Raw genomic sequence first — 6,863 nt, forward strand, 5'->3', positions numbered from 1 at the left:
CAGCTGTCCCCATTTCTCCTGTCCCCACCCCAGCCTGGTCCAGTTGTCTCCTATTTCTCCTGTCTTCATCCCTGCCTGGTTGGTCCATCTGTCCTCATCTCCCAGTGATCATATGGCTACAGCATTTCTCCTATGACTGTTGTCCCAAAAATGGCTCTTCCACACAGTGTGCAAGAGCCTGATCCACAAACTAAGCCAAAATTCTAGAATTGTTTACCATTCTGGACAGAAAAGGAGGAGCCGGTTTTTCCTTCTCCTGGCCTTGGTTGTTTCTCCACCTCTCCCTGGTCCATTGGTTCCATGTTCAGCTGGGTTGGGGTTTAGGTGATATTTTATCCCAAGTTTCTTCTTCCCTCTTTTCTCCACACCGGAGGTCCCAAGGCTTCACTAAGGCTGCAATTACCGAGATGTGTGAAACACAATTTATCTCTTTGCAAACTGGAAATCTTGGAGCCAGGCTGGGAGAGCTGGGAATGTCCAGCCTGGAGAAGAGAAGGCTCCAGGGAGACCTCAGAGCTCCTTCCAGTGCCTGAAGGGCCTCCAGGAGAGCTGGAGAGGGATTTGGGACAAGAGATGGAGGGACAGGACACAGGGAATGGCTTCAAACTGACACAAGACAGAGTTAAATGGGATATCGGAAAAATTTCTTCCCTGGGAGGGTGGTGAGGCTCTGGAATGGAATTCCCAGAGAAGCTGTGGCTGCCCCATCCCTGGAAGTGTCCAAGGCCAGGTTGGATGGGGCTTGGAGCAACCTGGAACAGTGGAAGGTGTGAAAAACGCCAATCACTTGGTTTTTAAAGTTTTTAAAGTTTAATAATAATAAAATGGTTATAAAAATAGTAATACAATTAGATTAATAAAAATTTAGAGTTAGGACAATTACAAGACAATAAAAAGCAAAGAATTACGGACGTCTGGATGCTCTTGGGCACTTAAGCCACGACAAGCATGCTTTGTGAATAAAGGAATAACCTTAAAGGCAATAGCCTGTTGCATATACAAAACACTTCATGATTATGTATATATTTTATTTAAAACAAGAAATTCGTCTGGTACTTGTCAAAAAGTTTCTGTTAATTCCTAGGCGCCTTCGAGTCTAAGTCAGGCTTGAAGAAGTTCGTGTCCGTTGATAAGGAAAGCCATAAATTCCTCTCCTCTGGAAAATTTAGAGGTTTCTGTAATTGTTATCTTTGTGCGAAGAATTCTTTGATTGTCCCATCTCTTTCTTGAGCTAGTTATAAAGTATCTTACATAGTACAGTTTCTATTTTACAATTGTGTTATAACTTAAAAATACATTCAAAACACTACTTGAGAGAATTAATACAGCATAACTTTCCAACATTACACATATAATATTCATTGTAACATTTGCGAAAAGTCAATCATAAAATATCAGTTTTTTACAATGGTGTCCCTGCCCATGTGTAAGAGCCCGTCTGAAGCCCCTCATTCTCCATTCTGCCTTCCGATTGCCACGAGAAAGAATCCCTTCCTCCACTGCAGTTCCGGCTTAGAACAGGACACAGTGCAGGTGCAACCACTGAACCGTCATGCTGGCTGTTCCGAACAAGGCCTGGCAAGAACTTGGCAAGGAGTTGGCAAGGACTTGGCAAAGACCTGACACGGACCCAGCACGGGACAGCCTGATGCGCAGCCTGCTTCTAATCTCCGTTCTTAAGCCAAATGAACTTTTGGGGTGACTCCCGTGGTCCTTCATTGAAGACCCCTCATCTGCCTCGTTACCACTGTGACAAACAAAGAATGAGAACCCTCCTCCCAAGGACTGAGACCCCTGCTATAGGGAGGAGGGGAAATTGGTGGTCTGACCACTAATGACATGACCTGTTTCCCTTCAGTGATTCAAATGGACTTATTCTTCATTGTATTCGTCTTGCTTTGGTGGTTTCTGTGGACTCACCTGTTCCCTCAGGGCGATTACAATGGACTTTCATTGTTACACTTGTTCCCCCCTCTTTCCTCTGTGGACTATAATTGGAGCCCCGAGTTGACCAGAACTTCGAAGACTTCCCCGACACGACAGACGGATCCCCATCGTCCGGACCACTGAGGATCTCGCCTGTGTTGGTAGCTATTCCCATATCCTTCCTCTTCTCTCTCTCTATTCTTCTATCTCCTTTCTGATCCCCACTATCGCATTTACTGTTTTGGCCCCTAATAAAGGTGCATTTGTTGTGATTAACTGATAGTCCCTTGTTGTTTGCCTTTGTTGCACTTTTGGGATCGGTGAAAAGAACCATCACGACACCCCGCATTAAGCGGATCGTGACATTAAAATTGGCGTCACGGACAGGATTTCTGTCTAGACAGAAGGGTTGCAGCTGAAAAGGCACCCATACTGTCTTTGGAAATTCATAAAGGATCCCTTAGTGCAAAAGGCGGGACACTGTTGTTTTGTTGTTGTTGTGTGTATCTGGTCTGGGAAGGAAGGGACAACTTGAAGAAACTAAGCAGAGCCTCCCAGGCAGATTATTGTCCTTTCACCCACCCAGGGAAGCGAAGGGCGACACAGCGAGGGCTGTGTAATTTTGTGGAACTTAAGTTGTACCTCCCTGTCGTGGTTTTGGTCCCTTCACAAAATGAGTGACAATCTTAGCGTTGAAATTAAAGCTGAATTTTATGCACTACTAGCCAAACACAATGCCAAACCTTCTACGGAAGGAGAAAAATGGGCACAGAGTAATTGGTTTAACTTAGAAAATGTTATTGATAGAGTGTGTTCATTACAACATGAAACAAAATTCAAACTGGGCAAAAATAAAACTATCTTATGCTCAGTTTTAGGAGCTTGTCTTATGGCAGCTATAGAAAATCGCTTCGAGCGAAGAAGTGAGGAACATGCTATAATAGACTCCCTTCAAAATCTAGTTGAAATTTTGCAAAAACAGTTATATGAAGCAAAAAATGTGATCTATGCATTGCGAGCTGCCTTAACAGAGGAACATGTTAACAAATCACATAATGCTGATTCCTCTACAGAGCCTGAGGAGAAGGAAACTCCTCACATTAAACAAATCTATCCTCATAAAGAACTTGAAGCAGCAAGTAATTGTGGGGAACATTGCTGCCATCACTTGAGACCCTTGATTAAAACTATCTCAGTGTCTAGCTATCTCAGTGATGATGATCTCGAACCTCACATCACAACCAAACACATACCATCACAACTAAACACTGCCACCGAGCTAGCTAAGCTTAAAAGGGAATATGGACACCTTCCACATGAATCAGAAACAGAATATGTTTTCTGGGTGTCCCTCACTGGTGGTGATCAAATTCAATTCACTGAACAGGAAGCCAGTGGGTATTGGGGACATGGTATCTTCTTAACAACAGGAGATAAACGTGACACATGGTCCCTGACACAGCGTGCAGCTTTTTGGGCCGGGGGAACAAGCCCCTTGGAAAGGGGAGATCCCATAGCTATAATCAGTACCCCCGATCAACTCTTGGAAAATGTGCACAAAGCTGCTTGCCTGCAAATGACTCACAAAAAGAAATTAATTCCTGACTTTGAATCCCTGATGCAATTATCTGTGAAGCCCAAGATAATGACCCCTTTAATTTGTGGGCTTCCAGAATCACTCAAACCTACAGCAATTCTCCTTCAAAAAACTATAGCAGCTGTATCTCCTGTAGAAAGACCAGATAGATTTCCCAGTAACCAGAACGACCCATTTGTTCCCCTTTATGACTTGTTGAGGAAAGGGGTGAAATGGGATTGGAGTCTTTCTCAGGAGTCAGCATTGCAATTGCTGATTTTTGAAGCAACAGCTCATCAAGCAGTGACCCCTATCCATCCTACAGATCCTTTCCAGGTGGAATGGGGATTTGCCTCCTCAGGGCTGTCAGTACACATATGGCAGCGGGGTCCTGAGGGTCTGACAAGACCTGTTGGTTTTTACTCCCGTGGTTCCAAAGATGCTGAGAAAAGATACACTACCTGGGAAAAAGGATTGTTTATGGTTATCTTAGTTTTCATAGAAGTAGAAAAAATTGCACAAAAACAACCAATTGTATTGAGAGGCCCCTTCAAGGTTATTAAGACAGTCACTAGTGGGACTCCCCCTCCTGACGGGGTGGCCCAGAGGGCCTCAGTGAGAAAGTGGTATGCTCAGGTTGAACATTACTGTAACTTCTTCTCAATGACAGAAGGACCTGTAAAAACTTTAGCAGTCCAAGAAACTGAGAGCTTGGACAAACTTGCCTCTGTAATCAAAGTAACCCCTCCTTTCTGCCCCGAACAATCAGCAAACTCTTGGTTTACTGATGCTTCTGCTAAAGGGGAAGGAAAAGGATGGAAATATAGGGCAGAAGCCCTCCACTTTTCCTCTGGTGAGCAAATTATTACAGAGGGAGAAGGTAGTACACACAGTGGGGAGCTGATAGCTGTCTGGAGTATTTTTCAACAAGAAGCACAGAATTCCTCTTTGGTCTGCATCTACACTGACTCCTATGCTCTGTACCAAATGATCCTAATAATCCAGCTCATTACCCTGGCCAACCTGTTCTGGTGGACCTCTCTTACTATAGGACTAGTACCACTTGTGCTAAAACCCCCTCTGAATAAATATGCATGGGAAGCCTCTGGTGCTCTAGGGAAAGAGCATTGGACAAATACATGCTGGATAATTCCATCATTCTAACTTTTCTGCCTCTCGGCGGCAGAATTCTGTTGAGTTTACTTTTCCAGAAGAACTCCGAGGGACATGAAGACCACCTAATCCATGATAAAACTGGTAATATTTTTCTGCATCCTACCACAACCCCATGGCCAGAAACCAGCTGAGTGGCTGTGGTCTGAAATAATTGTGGTAGCATGCAGAAAAAGTGAAAGGATCTCTTTAAGCACAAAAAGGTCTGCACGCACCCAAGCGTACAGGATTGTTGGCACAATTTTACACTAACACAGACTGCAGAAGTGGTTTGCTTATGGGAAAAAAAAAAAAAAAAAAAAACACCAAAGGGCTTTCTTTTAAGTTTATAATAAATGCTGTAGCCCAATCTACTACGGTTTATACCACCACCACTACCACCACTCGAGCCCAGCCACCAGTTATGCTTACCCCGAAAAGTTTTGAAGTTGGACCATATATAATCAGGAAAACTGGCCAACAACAGATATTGTTTAATCTGTTATGGTCTCTTAAACAAGTCAAATTGCTGATGCAAAACAATGTCTCAGAAATACAACCAGCTTGTTCACCCTTTTTGCAAACCTCTTTTCAGGGCTGGACAACCTGGCTGCGACAGTGGAACCCTCCTAAAAAACGGGTGCCAAGAGACATAACTGGTGTTGTGGGAACAGGATTGGGAATCAATTCAGACATATTAATGAATAAATTGGCTTCTATGACTAAAGATTTAACCAAAATACAACAACCACTGCAATCGTCCTTATCGGCCTTGAGAACACATCAGTGGTTGCTACCAAATTGGGAAAAGACACCTTAGCTCTTAGCTGTATCCAGGCTCGATTATGGATGCAGTCAGTTGCTGCCTCAATTATAAGAGAAGGTGAAGAAGGCACTTTTCCTACTGAAATTAGGAAAATAGTCTGGGACAGTGCCACTGACTTTGAAAGAGATTTCCAATCCTGGTGGAATTTAGTGAATTTTACCTATGACCCCAGCACAAACACAGCCACAGCATTTGTGTTGACCATAAGAAATGCCTCGGTGCATTTGATATTCCCTATCATTGCACTAGGATTAAATCATGACGGAGCCATTTTCTATCCCTCTGAACATAGAGAATGGGCCCATCAAATTAATGACAAATGGCAAACTGTCAATTTAGAGTCCTGTACTATCCGAGAACAACTAGGGTTTATCTGTAAAGGTAATGCAATTATAGCTTAAGATATCTGTTTAGACACAGAACAAAATATCTGTCATTTTGACATCCATCCTAACATGACTTCTGAAACAGTCCTTGTATATACAGGCAATGGGTGTGCCTGCTTCAGAACCGCTTGTGATACTGTATTTATAGAAAGTACAGTAGTAGATACTAAAAATCATTCAAATTATTGTGCTTGCAACTTTACTAAAATTGCAGGATGTGATTTTTCTTTTGTAGCTCCAGTTACTTCACATGAACTTTTAGAATCCAATCTCACGTTGATTCACAAGCTATTGCCTACTCCCATTGGGATGAACCTTACTCTGGTAAAGCAATTATTACTTCATCAAGATCTAATAGAGATCCTAGGAAAAATCAAGGGGAATGGACAGAAAACTCTGGTAACTGTTCATCATGATGTGCAAGAAATACATTGTGTTGTAGAAAGGGTGAAAAGTGATGCCGAGCACAAGTGGTGGGATACCCTTTTCGGGTGGTCACCCACCGCCACCGGTATCCTGAACAAATTGTGCCATCCCATTGTTGTCCTTCTGATTTTAGTTATGATTGGTTTTGTTTTATCAGTAATCTTGCTTATTGTAAATTGGAGAATGATGAAACGATTAACAAAATTAACATCTATAATTAATGCACACCACTTGGCCGACATCCTTTACACTATAGATGTTCCCAAAACTGTAGACACAAGAAGATTATAAGCTTAGAAGATATGTTTTAATCATTGTTTTATTTATTTTTTGTTTATTGATTATAAAATTGTACTCAGTAATATTGATTATACTAGGTTTATTACTTTATTGTTTAATATTGATTATACTGGTTTATTATTTGATCAATCTATTGTTTAATTGATGAATATTGATTATTATCTGAACAATTTATTGTTCAACTATTATTGATTTAATTAATACTTATTGTATTTCTGCTTATTATTTAATTACTAATATGTTGTGATTGTTTTAGTTTTCCTGTTTTCTC

Source organism: Vidua macroura, chromosome 1 (assembly GCF_024509145.1).
Source record: "Vidua macroura isolate BioBank_ID:100142 chromosome 1, ASM2450914v1, whole genome shotgun sequence".
NCBI classification, from domain to species: domain Eukaryota; kingdom Metazoa; phylum Chordata; class Aves; order Passeriformes; family Viduidae; genus Vidua; species Vidua macroura.